This window comes from Myodes glareolus, chromosome 2 (assembly GCF_982192425.1).
Source record: "Myodes glareolus chromosome 2, mMyoGla1.1, whole genome shotgun sequence".
Taxonomy (NCBI): domain Eukaryota; kingdom Metazoa; phylum Chordata; class Mammalia; order Rodentia; family Cricetidae; genus Myodes; species Myodes glareolus.
Genome location: NC_142027.1, coordinates 114,266,153 through 114,282,083, shown reverse-complemented (window position 1 = coordinate 114,282,083; position 15,931 = coordinate 114,266,153). Strand labels below are relative to the sequence as shown.

General features: G+C 40.3%; 1 protein-coding gene across 4 annotated transcripts in view; it reads right to left on the bottom strand.

The window, feature by feature from the left end:
• Auts2 (activator of transcription and developmental regulator AUTS2) overlaps positions 1-15,931 on the bottom strand; it is a 1,087,122-nt gene that overhangs the window by 578,320 nt on the left and 492,871 nt on the right. The gene's annotated exons all lie outside the window — the stretch shown is intronic.

Sequence of the window (15,931 nt, the reverse complement as noted above, 5' to 3'; positions counted from 1 at the left end):
TCTTCCATTTTCCTGGCAGGCTCAACCTTGTAGCCCTGAGACCTACAGCAATTGCTCCTCTGATGGACACTTTCTCCTTCAGGAAATGACATTGTGACACAGGTAAAAGGTGATTTAGGTAGACCGCTGTGTCCGAAATTGTCGGGATCTGATTTAGAGACCTTGCTTTTGTCAAGAAAGACAGTTGGGTGTCTGCTTTAAAGAAGGACTGGGAATATTTTCATCAAAGGTTTGAATTGAAAAACGGTAGGAGGTAAATATCTGAGATGTTGCCCAGAAAGACTGCGGTATCTGTGCAATTACCATTAACACAGGGCAGCGGCTGCTCGATAGAGTAATTCAATCTGGTGGCCTACATTTCATCACTTGGCAATTCGGAGCCAAGACATAAAAAGCTGCGCTCGCTCTCTCTCTCTCTCTCTCTCTCTCTCTCTCTCTCTCTCTCTCTCTCTCTCTCTCTCGTCTGTGTGAATGCTATGACTGGGCTCTTCTGTGTGCATTCTCCTTCTTTAACTCCTACCAAGTTGGGTGTGGGTGTTGCTTGCTTCACAAAGCCCAATCATGTATCTCTTAACATCTAACAAAGAAACACAAGATAGTCTCTGACGGAAATTTTGACATTTGTCACAGTCAGGCTTTATGTGACCTTGTCAATGACAGAAAAGGACAAGATGTGGTGGGTTCCCAGGCTTAAAACACGGGACACAGAAGATGCAGCTCACTAGAGAACACAAAGTGGGGAAATGGTTTTCCTCATTGTCCAAGGAACTTTACTGACACACAAATGAAATCCAAAAAGGAACACATATTTAAGGTCTACAGATGGGTAATTTCGCAACGAGAACATTTTCTTTGCTTATTTCTTTGTCTGCTGGTGCCATCCTTATCTCCATCTTAGTGTTTAAGGCGGGGTCTCTCACTGAACCTGGAGCTTGTCATTTCAGCTAGTCTGGCTGGCCAGCTAGTAGGAAAGCCCTGTCTCTATCTCCCAGTGCTGGTGTTCCAAGTGCAGCATTAAACCTGGCAATTACGTGGGTGCTGGCATCTGAACACAGGTCCTCATGCTTGCACAGCAAGTACTTTATCCCCTGAGCTACTTCCCAGCCCATGTTTGGCTTTTGATAAATCACTATCCTATTTCAAAGAGTGATGATACCATTTCACATTGCCAGAAGGAGTGTGGAAGAACGCTAATTCCTCAACATCCTCACCAATACTGGGAGTTACCTTTAGATGATTTTAAAGGCATGCAATGGTTCTCATTTGCTTTCCTTTAGCCAAGCAATGACACCATTACTTGATTCTGTGTTATCTACTAAGTATGCTATCACTTTAACTCAGTCTGAATACAACTCCTTTATGGGACAAATATTTGGCATGTAATATGAAATTATCACTTAACCCTTTGCTAGCATCATTTGAAAGATACATGCACTGGAATATGCTATAGTTTAAATCGGAAATGAAAACTCATGTTCAGAAGCATTGTTTGCCATCTGATGGTCTTTGGGGGGAGGTGGTAGGCTCCTCAGGGCTCTGACCTAGTCTGTGAGCAGATCATAGGTAGAGTCATAATGATTAGAAGGGGAAGGAAATTGAGCCTAGCTTGAAGGACTACAACACTGCAGGTGTTCCCTGTAGAAACAGAAGGTTGTCTCCAGACCCTTCCCATCTCTTCACTTTCCTGCTGGCATGGGGGGAGCAGGTCTCATCTACCACATGAGCTGTTGTGTCCCACCTTGCCTCTGGCCTACAGCAACAGCAAGTTGAGCCTGAAGTGAGCTCTATGAAAACATGAGCCAAGTGATTCCTTCTTCTAGTTTCCAGTGGTGGGGATCATGATCCAAGGGTCATGCACAGATAAGCAAAGACCCCACACAAAGTTACATCTCAGTCTTTTTTTAATTTATACTTGACTGATTATGTGTGGCAAGATCTTCCTATGTAGGCTTAGAATCTGTATTGTAGATAGGTTGGCCTTTAGCTCACAGAGATCTAACCTGCTTCTGCACTCTGATTACTGGGATTACAGGCATGGATCACCATGACTGTCATATTTTATTTTTGGTTTCTCGAGACAGGATTTCTCTGTACTCACTGTCCCAAAGCAGGCTAGCAGTGGACCAGCCTTTGCCTCCTGAGTTCTTGGGTTAAAGGTGCACACCACTATGCTCTGCATCCTATTTTGTTTATTAAATAAAGTACAACTACATATAATTTTTCTTTTCTTAAAATCACTTTTCAAAATCTTGGATACATTTCCTCTATGTTTCTTGTGTTCAGATCTATGGGTTCATAGTTTGTATCAAATTTGGAAATTTTTCAGATATTACCTCTCCAAAGATTCTTAATTCCAATCACATATTGCTTGTCTAAAGAAGTTATCAGACAACCTAGTCACACTCTGTACATTTTTAAAAGTTCTCTTCTCCATGCTTTAATTAGAACAGTTCCGAATGTCCTCACTGTCACAAATCTTTAATACACTGTGCAATCTATTATGGTTTTGTCCTTTCATACTGCGAGTGGTTTATATTCCAGAAGTTTAATTTGAGTCTTATTCAACTTAAAGTTTTGAATACAAGAAATATAATCATGATAATTTTATGTCTTTTTGGGAATACCGATATTCCTATCAGTTGTGATATCTTTATGCACGTCCTTTTGTCTTATGACTTCTACTTACCTCGTGCTTACTGGACAGTATTAGGTACCTTCCTGTTGCGGTGATAAAACACTGATAAAAAGCAAATTAGAAGAGCAAAGGATTACTTCAGCTTACAGTTCCAGAAGGGTGGGGAAGATATGGCAGAAGGAATGTGAGGCCAGCCTGGTAGTCAGGAAGCACGATGACTAGATTTCATCCACAGACCAGGAGAGGAATGGGAAGTGGTGCGAGGCTACACAAACTCAGAGCCAACACTTAGAAATATACTTCCTCTAGTCAGGCTCCACATCCTACTAGAGCCCATGTAACTGACCCAAACAGTGTCATGAACTGGGAACCAAGTGTTCAAACACATGGGCCTTTGCGGGTTATTTCACACTGAAGCAACAACACCGATTCGAGGTGCTCTACCAATCCAGGAAGTGCAATGAACAATGCTTGGAATTTTTGAGCTACTCCTCACTCAGCTGAGGCTTAAAACTCTAATGAGACAAGGCAGGGACAAGCAGGGCTCATCACCAAACGTGTTCACTTTCATCCAGGCAATGCTCCTTCACTAGTTGAGTCCCGTCTCGTGCACATGTTGATACTCTCATTCATGAGTATATGGATGCCTGCTTTTTTTAAAGTACAGGTACTATGTAGAGAAATGAACTCTCAATGTATCCCATGCTGGCATTCCAGTTCCCACATTCTGTTCTCTAATGTTGCAGTACACTACCACAGTGAGCTGGTCAAAGCACATGCTGGGGTATTGTTTCTACAGCCTTCCTTTGGTAATGAATAACCTGCTTGGTTGGAATCATCTCCGATAAGATTTCAATTTCACTAACCACCGTGTGTTATTTTAATTCTACACCTCAGGTCCGCATTCTTGCATAGATGGATCACATGTATATACCACCAAGCCTGTTGTAGGCAGTGCGAGGGACAGAAGCCAGAGCTTCATGTATGCTAGGCAGGTACTCTACCAACTGAAATACAATGCAGAATTTCATGTGTCTAAGGTATATCATAAAGGGACATGCGTGCATAGTACATGTGTGGTGTTGTATTCAGTCCACAGAATCTAAAGCAAAAGGTGGCTGGCGGGCATCTGACTTCATCACAGGCTGACAGCACAAAGGACAAATGCCCTAAGGATAATTCTTTAGGCACTGAGCTAAATAGAGATCCCTGTAACTTAAAACATAAGAAAAACTCTGGCTTCTCTCTTTGTTGCTACTGCTTTCAGTTGCCTGTTTTGAGCAGAATACTAAAGAACAGGACAAACAATGAGAGGAACCTCTCTTTCCAACTTGATCTGGTGAAGATTTTTGTGTGTCTTTTTGTTCATTTCCTTCCTGTGGCTGTAATACTTCAGTTAACTGTCTCAGACTCGATAATCCAGAGAAGCCATTTTCAATGCATTTGCACAGCATTTTGCTACCTGTAAGCGATGCACTTTTTTTAAAAAAAAAAAAAGAAATAGTATGTATGTGTTTGTGTGTGGGTATTAGCACAGGTGCCCACAGAGACAAGAAGAGGGCATTGGATGACCCTGAACCTGGAGGTTGTGACCTGGCTGATGTGTGTGCTGGGAAAGCAGCACGTGCTCTAACCACAGAGCCATCTCTCCAGTACTCCCACATCAAATTAACAACCAAATTAGAAATGCCCTGAAACTGAAAAAAAATTTTGTTATAATAAGCCTACAAAGTAAAAGTACTTATGTACACTAGTCCTCAAATTTCCAGAAAAGAAGAAAATTAAGTTTCTAACACTTTAAATACACTTAATTAAAATAAATTCTAGCACACGTCAACTGAGAAAGATTTTATAAATTCAAATTTGCCTTCCTTAGGTACTCCTCACCAAGAAAGACTAGAAAAAAAATTGGTTTAATAAAAACAGCCAACTCTTCCCAGATTTATTGTAGTAAGTATAATATGTCAGTGATTTTCAATCCATTTCTTTAATACATACCATGCTTACTGACAAGTAATTGAGAATCATTAGTACTTCAGGCTGCATCGTTTTCATGTTTTTTGATCAAACTGAATCAATATTTTAATTAAATCAAATTATCTTACCATAATTTTGCAGTGCATTCACTTTAACTCATTTCTCTCATTTTAAGCGACTCAAAATATTAAAACGATATTGAATTACTAATGGGTATTCATCAGATACGGGGTCACTTTAAGAAAATCACAGTACTAAAACTCATCATAATCTAAATGTATACTTTTTTGCTTACTTTTATTAGCTATAGAGGAGGCTCTCTCTGCCCTGGGTCAACTTAATGAACATGTGTATTTAAGTTATTGTGTGATTGTGTAAGAGAGAGATCACTGGTTCTGTTTTGACGAGACCCCACAGAAAGTTGCCCTTTGGGGAAAAGCTGTTTTATAATTAGCAATGCCCTCTTAAATTTATTCTGTGAAATCAAAGCTAGTTACCTTTTCGTTGATCCTCCTGTCCCTGTATCTCTTCCATCTCCCAGCCCTGCTTACAGGCTCCCACCCTAAAATTTCTACTCTTTTCCCCCACCCATATCTCTTATAATGCCAAGGTCCCACATGAAGGAAAGCCCCAACACAATAGAATTTCACTAGCTTCCTTATTTCTGCAGGTCTGCAAAGCTTCGAGGGCTCTAGCCTTCCCCTGAACTGAAGGTTGCTGATAGATTCTAAGGAAAGGGCACTCACGGTAGTCAGTTAGGCATCTCATGAGGAGTCTACCAGCCTCCAACGAACAGTTCCAGACCTGTGCTGAAACATGAGCCTAGCTAAACTCTGTGGGTCTCAGAACAAAACAAAACTGGATAACGTGAAAATCAACAACTAAACACTCATGAGAGTGGGGAGGAGCTTTGCAGAGAGAAGATGGTGAGAGAGGTGACTTTAATAAATCAGAATGCATGCTAGGTGCATACAAAAACTACAAAATTAACGTTTTTAAACTTTAATATTCGTCACAAAAAATTGAGTATCGTACAACAAAACTTTTGGATAAATGTAACTATGTTTTCTGGGAAAGGAACGCTTTTGCTTCAAGTCAATGTTTCTAAATTTTTTTTTATTTCTTGTTTATACAACTTAATATTTTACTCAGGACCTCAGCGAGCCATTGTTCATATGAAAAGATGCATGGGTCATAACTATCACTACTATAGCCTTAAAATTTGGAACAAAGTAATCTTTAAAGGCTCACATACTAATTCAAGATAAGGATAAACACAATCCTGGACCTGGCTAGATAGCCCAGCAGGTAAAGACATCAGTTCAATCCTAAAAACACATATGCTTAAGGGTGAAAAACTATCCCCAAAGGTTATTCTCTGCAGGTATCACAGAACATGTGTACCCACACATATATGCATACATTAAACTAAGTGTTGAATAAAAAAAATACTGAACACATGCATACCAACAGCATCTGTACTGGCTGGTTTTATGTCAATTTGACACAAGCTAGAGTCATCACAGAGGAGGGAGCCTCAATTGAGAAAATACCTTTATGAGATCCCGCTACATAAAAGAAGGGAGGGCATTTTCTTAGTTAGTGGTTGATGGGGGAGGGCCCAGCCCAGTGTGAGGTCAAGGACAGCAGCTGAGGCTTGGCACTGTGGGAGTCAGGCATGCTTACTGGTGAAGGTGAAGACTCTATAGCAATTGAAGGCTCAGAATCAAAGGGATCACGCGGAGAAGTTGAGGCACAATGATGAGAGCCGAGGAGAAGCTACTGGTAAAAGTGTAGTCTAGCTGCAGCAGAAGACCCCAGCATTTTGGAGATGCCAGTACCATGTACTGGCCACCAAGAACAGTAGTAGCCATGGAGTGAAGCCAGCCAGAGCCTACAAAACAAGCTGTGTGTATTGCAGGGGGTGGAGCCAGAGAAGTGGTCCAGAATCCTAGAAAATCATGAGTGAATCCATACATTAGACAATGAGTCATTTATACAATTGGGATTTGGTTTTTGCTTTGATCTAACTGAGATTGTGCCCTGATTCTTCTCTCTTGAAATACAAAAGCATTTATTTTTTTTAAAAAAAAATTGTACAAGAGACAACAGTTGAAAGACTGAATTTTGAAGAGATTTTAAGTTTTTAAAGAGAATTTGGGTTTTTAAGTGAACTAAGTTCTAAAGACAGTACAAATTTAAAGAATTTGTAAAGACAGTGGGACTTTTAAAGATTATAAAATGCTTTTTATTGTGATTTATGTAATAATGTGATCTTGACAATGAGTAAGAAAGGAAAAGTTATGGCTTAACAGCATTGAGCTTGTTATTTCAAGCTGACTATTGTGTGGGCTAGTTTTATGTCAGCTGGATACAAGGTATAGTCATCAGAGAGGGGAGTCTCAATTGGGAAAGTACCTCTGTAAGACCAGGCTGTAGGGCCATTAGTGACTGATGTGGGAGGTAGCCCATTCTGAGTGATTCGTCTCTTGGGCTCGTGGACCTGGGCACAGTAAGAAAGCAGACTGAGCAAGCCACGAGGAGCAAAGCAGTAAGCAACACCCCTCCGTGGCCTCTGCATCAGCTCCTGCTTCCAGATTCCTTGCCTGCTTGAGTTCCTACTCTGACTTCCTTTGATGATGAATAGTGATGTGGAAGTGTAAGTCAAATAAAGCTTTTTCCCCAATTTGCTTTTGGTCATGGTGTATCATCAAAGCAACAGTAACCATAACTAGGACCGCGTCTTAGTAAATACTGTGGTACTGAATTCTTCCCTCCTGGAACCCCAACTATCAGCCCTGAGGGTTACTTTCTTCTAAGGTGAAAAGGAAAAAAAAATGAACAAGGAAAACAGTACAAAGTGAGTGATGCTGGCTTTGCTTTGTAAATCTAGAGTAGAGGGGACAGGCGCTCTCTGAGGAGCTCCACTGGGCTCCTCTCCTGTTCACACTTTTGTCTGAAGATGTTTTATTAGTGTCACTTTGCACACTGTAAAAATACTCACGCTTCCTTACTGGCCACATGGCTCTGGTTATGATCCTCATCAGGCATTTCTCTTCTTAAAAGGCTAAGGGACTAATTAACCAGTCATTTTAAATCTCTGGCACTTACACATTGCCTTTTGGTTTGCTCTGATGCTTTCATGGAGGCTGTGCACTGAGCTACAGCCATTAAGAGCAATCTGATCTTCAGCAAGACCATACGAGTCTCAAGGTTCCCTGAGTAAAGGACTGTCACAGGTATCTCAAACAACTAAGACCTCACAGAGTAAAAATTAGGTTGAGATTTCTCAAGTCACTACTTAAGACCTAATCAGAATGCTGTCATGAGATTTCCACAACACTTAGTAATTTCATGAGACAAACTTCACATGAATAACCCCGAGTGACTTTTAAAAGACTTAGAAACATACACCGTGTTCAAAAATTGAGAATTAAAAAGGTGGTTTGGGCAGTCATTGACCTATGCATGTCTTGGCAAGACAATTTTGAAATTCTTGTGAATACTTCAAAATTGTCCCCTAACTTCATTTAGGGTGTTAAATTGTAGATGATCATTGAAACACACAAGAGCCTTTTGTTTTCTTTTTAAATATGAAAAGTGAGCTGGGAACACAGATGCATGTAGAGTGTTCACGTTTCCTGACATGAAACTGGACCTCTAGGAAGAGAAAGGCCATGCGTGTGACAACTTAAATCCTCCAAATCAGACTAATTGACAGCCCAATGACCCTGGCAGAGTGAGAACCAACACACAAGGCTACGAAATGCTAGATAAAAGGGCAAGATGATACCTTTTCTTTTTACTATCCTGAATGTCACTTCAGGGTTCTATTTTGTGCGTGTGTATAAGACCGTTTTGTCTTCTTCTCTTATACCATCTACAACCTACAATTGGCAGAGTCTGCTATTACAATTACGTTCAAAGCCAGCTTGGCTCATATAGAAAGATCCTGTTTTAAAAACAACAATAACAAAAAACAAACAACCGAACAACAACAATATAACGTACCTTACAAAAAACCATTCAACAAAGGAAAATGTTCAAAGGCTTTCATACTGAACACACAGCAGTTTTTTGGGTGTTTTTGTTTTTTTAAGGTGAGCTGTGAACAGACACATGTGGAGCATTCACACTTTCTGATTTGATTCTGGAACGCTAGGAAGAGAAAAGCCATGCATGTGACAACTTAAATCCTCCTAATCACACCAATCACCATCATAATGACCCTACATGAAGGTTAAAACACACACACACACACACACACACACACACACACACACAACCAATGAGGACATGCTTTAGTATTCACTCGTGCTGACAATTTAACCCATGCTGTAGAACCAGACCAGGATGGAGGCTGGAAATGAGAAGATGCAAACAAATGGAAAGTACATTTCTACTGCTGTAGGAGAGGTGGCTCAGCAGGTAAGAGCACTGCCTGTTCTTCCAAAAGTCCCAAGTTCAATTCCCAGCAACCACATGGTGGCTCACAACCATTGGTAATGAAATCTGGTGCCTTCTTGAGGAAGAGACCTGGTCAGTCATCCTCATCAACTTAGACCATGAAACCCAATGGTTTCTTTTCCATGAAACCCATGGACAAGATCAACAAAACCACCATATACCGGCTGCCAATGCATGCTTGAGCATTGCCCCCCCCACAAGTAAATAATAAAAAAGAAGAGAAAGAATACAAGTGGGATGGCTCAGCAAGTAAAGCACATGTAGCCAGAAGAGGATTGACAGCTTGAGTTCTAACCCCTAAAACCCACAAAGAGGTGGAGGGAGACAATTCATTCCACAGTTGTTCTCTGAGTGTGCCTTCCAGGAACACCCAAGCATGTGCCCACCCTCCCACCCTCCCACAACAATGGGTCTTTGGGTTGTTTTAAAGCAGAGCTGGTGAGAGGGCTCAGCAGGGAACAGCACTGCTGAATAAACCTGATGATATCTCTCCCAAGAAATCACACATATACAATAAACAAATAAAATAAATATGCTAACAGAACAAAATGCAGAGGACCCGAATTCAGTTCCCAACACCCACCATCAGGTGCTGTCTCCCTCCGGCTCATCCCTTCTGGCCTCTTCAGGCAACTGCACTCACGTGCTTGTCACCACCCACCTCACGCATACACACAACATTAAAAATAGAATTCATCCTTATTGGAAAAGGGAAATGAATAATAAGGGTGGAGGATCTGCATCTCAAAACTGAGGTGATTCCTGAGGTACCCCAGGAATACAACCCACGTGCTTCTGATTTCCTTCAGTTGTACACATAAAGCAATCACTGTGCTCAGTCCTGATAAGAGTTTATGAGCTGTGATGCACACAGGAAATGTGGAGAGTGCAGCAGGCACCAGGACTGCTGCGCCTTAGTACATTTCTAAGTGCTCCTTAAAGTGCTGAGGCCGCCCTACACAGCAGCTGTTTTGAGTGGAGGTCATTCTGCTTTACAGCACATGCCAAGCAAGCTTGGAGGTGACAGTTTATAAGCTCCGACATGCAGTTGTCACCTACTTGAAAACAGTCACCATCCCCAAATCACCATGATTTATGACCAGCGGTCACAAGTGGAGTTGGCCATGGCTTTTATTTTTCCTCTTCCAGGGTTACAGAAGAGCCATTAAATGTTGACTGAAGAAGGTCACTTTAAACATGACTATTAGTGGGGCTAATTACTAAAGGAAAATCAGAAATCATTTATTAGTCTGCTAGGCAAATTAAGGTTTGTTAGAAGGGATTTATAGCTCCAGTCCATGGGTGATGGCTCGTCTATCAGAGCATATGTGTCTAGGACCTGACAGTTTATTAACTGTGCGGTATCTAACAGCATGCCATGAAGGTGCTTTTCTTAAAACGACACTGCTATTTTAAATGGATAAACACTTGATACAAGCAAAATGCATTCTAAATGATTGTCTTCTGAAGGCAAGCACCGGGAGTCAGTGAAGAGGCTCCAACTATCAGAGCTTCTAATAACTCCCGTTTATGGTCGGCACTGACAACAGGAAGACATGGCACCTGGAGATAGCTCGGCACACCTCCTCTTTAACAAGCCCCAATCGGGCTCTCTAACCTCATTCACAATACACTTGGTGTTTCACCAAAACATAAGACTTTCATGAAACGGGTAGGAAGGCATGTAATTTACAACTTGGGGAGGGCTAAATATATATATTTTTTTAAATATATTTTTAAAGCAGTTAAGCAAAGTGATGTCCTTTGAACTGAAAGAGTCTGACTGATGAGTACCTGAATTGTGTTTCTGTGGTGTGTATATGTAGTTTCTCTCTCTCTCTCTCTCTCTCTCTCTCTCTCTCTCTCTCTCTGTGTGTGTGTGTGTGTGTGTGTGCGTGTGTGTGTGTGTGTGTGTTTGTGATGTTTGTGTTTGGAGCAACCTTGAGGGTCTTGCCTGTGAGTTTCTGGAATATAGTTCACATCAACTTATATAACATATGTGATACAGACATCGACTAACTTAAGGGCATCACTTTCAAAACCTGACAGGAAAGAATATAAAGGTTAAAATGAAATCTTACTTTCAATTTTTGAGGCCGTGACCTGCCTAGTCATTCTGGGACTGTCAATCCTCTGAACTAAAGTTCTTACTGTGTGATCTAGCTATGGAATAGGAGATGCAAACACGTGAGATTCTCTGTGGATACACATCTATACATGAGCAAAATTTAGTTTGAAAAAAATGAAATATGCATTAATAATTAATGAAAGAATATGTACTTTCACTAAGAGACCCATCAACAGAAAGCAGGTGTTGAAAGTCAGGACCCAGGATATCATGGTGCCCTCTGCAGCATGGAAAGACAACAAGGCCAACATTAAGCACTGGTCCTCTGTGGCACCCATCACTGGCATGAAATACAACAAATGAAGTCCCTTTTAGTAAGTTTCTTCTGTGATGGCTTCTTATTTCCATTTTCTCTTTAATGATTGTTTTCCTCCTTCACACGGTACAGAAGTCCATCTCCCCATATTCATCAATAGTATGTGAACTATTAATAGATTTGATAACATCCACTTCCAAGATACTTTACAGATACTGTGAGAGTTAACATGGATCAAGTTGACAGGATCTAGAATAACCCGGGAATATATGTACTGGGGTCATAGAACAACTTCCTGGAGTCAGTTTTCCCATTTGTACCATGTGGACCCTAGGGATTAAACTCAAGTCATCAAGTTTGGCAGCAGGCACCTTTCCTGCTAAGCTAGCTTACCATATCCCTAGAAGTATTTTTAGAAGTATAGTATAAAAATATGGTCACCTGGCATGGGCATGTGATCCACACCTATAAATTAATTTCTGAGGGCAGAGAGAGGGAAAGAGAATGAGAATTAAAATCGTCTCCAGGGATAACTCCTTACTTTGAAATCTAATACCAAGGGGACAGACCTAAAACATATGTGTGTGTGTGTGTGTGTGTGTGTGTGTGTGTGTGTGTGTTTTACATATATGAGAGAAAAAGTAAATTGTTTAATTTGCTTGTTTATAAACAAAACACAATAATAATTAAATAAAAGGGGACCATGATTTAAAGAGGGAGTGGTAGGGGTGAGATATGGAAGGGTTTGAAGGGTGGAAAAAAATGATTTTAGTAACACAATTAAATTAACAATCTAAATATTTAAATATATTCAATAATACGTTTCTAATAAAAATATTTTAAATACAAAAAAAGTACACAAATTAGAAAAATGGTCATGGGATTTCTCAAGGGTTTGTAGTTAAAAACCTAAGAAGGAGACAAAGAACTTTGCCTTTGGAAAAAAGGCACAGGATATCATGTTGCATTTTGTACCTGATCACAGAACAATCCCTGAAGGTTAAGTAATGTGCAGAACAACCATAATTACACACACTCCATCATAGGAAGTATCATGTTATTCAAACCCCCTTTCCTACAGTGTGAATCATAGGCTGTCAGCATACTGCTTTCCTAGAGAAACTAAAGTGTGAGAATTAGCAAGCTTGAATTTGAAAAGAAGTAACTGGAAGGAGGCTGAGGATTACCCAGAGGAGCAGGTAGGACTTTTGACCCTGGTCTAAGAGTCCCTTTCACTAGAGCGTATGTTAATCGCCCCCAGGGTTCCGACTTATACCAGTTCAGGGGCTGGAATAATGAAACAAGAGGAAAAATGTCACCCATAAAGAAAAACCAGCCTTGATGGGAAGGAAGAGAGACAGGAGGATCCCTGGGAACTTACCAGGCAGCCAGACATTGGTTAATCAGTGAATTCCAGATTCGATGACAGGCGAATCTGATGAAGTGTTGTCTCTCTCCCAACTGTGGTCATTCCTCCCAACCACTTTCTTTTTGTGTCACAGGGTAACACACCATGCAACCAATTTCTTATAAGTCGAATTACTGAAAAGACCTTCCTTAATTGCCAACCTGAAAACTCATGTTAAGTATTCGTGATGAGCTTTAAATGCCCCCAATGAAAAAACAGGTAAGAAACATTAACAGACTAAAGGGGACAACTGTCAGGCCTAGACAACTCAGAGAAGAGGTCATTTAAATGTCACCATCACCAGGGTAACAAAAGAAAAGTATCTGTGTTTGAAGTTCACACAGAGTAAGCGAGACACAGCCAATGAAACACAGAATCCCAGGCCCCCGTGAAAGCTCTGGGAAGGAAAATTAATGCTTCTATAATCTGTGCACAAATGCCAAAATACACTTTTATGTTATTAAATTTTTAATAGTGCCCTCTGTCAATACAATATTGCATAGTCTGACATAAAGTTTATCTACTCATGAGCTGTGTGAAGAACAGAGGCACTTAGAGGCTGGAGAGATAGATAACTCAGTGGTTTCAAAGTGCATACTTCCTGTGCAGGGGATGCAAGCTCAGTTTCTATACCTATATCAGGAGTTCACAACACCTGTAATTCAAGCTCTAGCAGATGTGACTCCCTCTTCTGGACTCTATGGAACCAGTACTACTGTGCACATATTCACCCACACAAAATTAAAAACAATTTAAAAAATCTTTAGGGAAAAAAAAACCCTAAAGGTATATTTGAGCATATGCTGTTCATGAGTTCTGTTCAGTGCACGGTAATTATGTCATTTGGTTTAAGATTCACAACTCTATTAGGTGGGTGGTGAGGCAGAAACAAAGATATCAAACACCCTACCAAAGGTCACACAACTAGTTGCACAGATCATTCTGCTACTAGGTGCTTCATTACATGTTACTCAGAGTGAAATTTTAAGTATATGTTTCAGAAGGAAAGATATCCAGAAATGTTTAAATCAAACAGAAAATGTATTCACTGAGTTGACGTTTAAAAAATCAAAAACAAAAAAATGAAAGAAAACCCTACACATACTCCACTCCAACAAGTTTCAGATTGCTTGCCAAAAAGGAAAGAAAAACCCAGCAAATTGATTCCAAGTTGCCTATAATTTCATTTATATTTAGAATATGAGCTGAGCAGTGGATGCAAATGCAATTTAAGAGAGACAGAGTGTATGTGAGAGTATGTGTGTGTGTGTGTGTGTGTGTGTGTATAACACTCACAGTATTCAAAGCCTCCCCCAAACGTGCAAAGTTTGTTCCAAACCTTCTCTATTTTGTCTACTTTAAGAATTCTTTGCAATATGCTTATGTAAATAGTGCTCTTCACTGCTGTTCCCATCTCCAAAATCTTCTGCTTTTTCATAGACTGGAAAACTGACAGACCTAAGAAGACATCTTTGGAACACAAAACTAGGAAGACATAAACAAATAAAACCAGATCAAAAACAAAGGCTTCTTTAAAATCCTTCAGTAGAACAGGATAGACAGATTCGAAGAACTGGGAGACAAGTACAATGAGCTGGACTGGACCAAGAGTGAGCAAGCGCATGTACAGATACAAACACACACACACACACACACACACACACACACACACACACACACATCACGTGCACACAAATACAGACTTCATGATGCACGGATTATGAACAAAGAAAACCAACGATTTTTCACCTTTGTTTACTAAAATCTGTACTACAGGACATGGGAGGTAACTACAGTTTCTAGAGAGAGGAGGATACTTGAGCCATGGGAGAGTGTGTAAACAGCACTTCTAATCTGGTAAACCTAAAAGGTGAGGGACTTTAGTCTTTCCAAACCCAACAATTTATGGTTTAATGGTAAGAATTAGTTCATCTGTAGTGATTTCTCCCATCCACATATCAAAAAGTTGTTGAAGGGGATTAATGAGAAAGGAAAAAATTAGTATGGGACTCAACCTAATACTGAGCCTGAGCCTTTTGTACCAATTTAGTGAGAGCCATTCTGATACACTGAGCACAGAGTACAAGGTCACCGTATGTTGGGAGGAGAGAACAAGTACAGAAGTTGCAGATACATTATTTAAAAGCATGAAACTCACCAATATGGACCTAAGTCCCTGGTATTGAGTATTACATGTGATACTGTTGGAATGACACTTGAAACAGAGCCAGGTTTTGATGAGGGCCTGGCAACTCCACCAAGGATTTTGCAGGGTGATAACAGAACAATGCAGTATTGGAAACACATTCTGGGAGGAGGATTTATATCATAGCTGAGAGCGGAACAGACATCTGGTACTCATCTTCTCCATGTACGCTAATAACATGACAGTTCTTGAGATAAGCAGAATAGTTGATTTTACCAAAACAATTTTAGCAAAATGAAGAAGTTTTAAAGTTAAGCAAAGTTGTTTGAGCATAAAAAAAAATCTCAAATCCTAATTAAGGATTTGTTAATTATCAGATTATCATTAGAAAATAAAGCTAAGCATTCATAGAACTAAGGAAATAAAAAACAAAACAAATGTCCATTCTGGAGACAACATTCTTCTTTCTCAGGGCAGTTATACTGCCAATTAAAAAAATTAACAATAGACTGTTCAGACTTTAACTGAACATGGCAAAGGTAGTGGTTTTGGCTTTATTCCTGAAAAGGAGGTGGGGTGAGAAAAGAGCCCATGCACAGAGGACAGGCACAACAGTCTCCAGATTTTACTTCCAACATCTCAACCCACACCCAGACTGGTGTGAAGAGATGGCAGATGGGACTACGTCTGTTCTTTCAACGGCTGAAGCAAGACGCGGAGAGCATTCTGCTTCTTCTGCAAGCATGAATATTTAGGCTCTGGATGCTAACTATGCTAACTGTGTGAGCCATCCTTACCATTCTCCTTGGATGACAGATTAAGACCAAGGTGTGTGGGTGGGTACTTTTTGGTGAAACTTAGGAAAGACTCAATATTTATGAAAACATTGCTAATTTCCAAATGTAACAGAAATA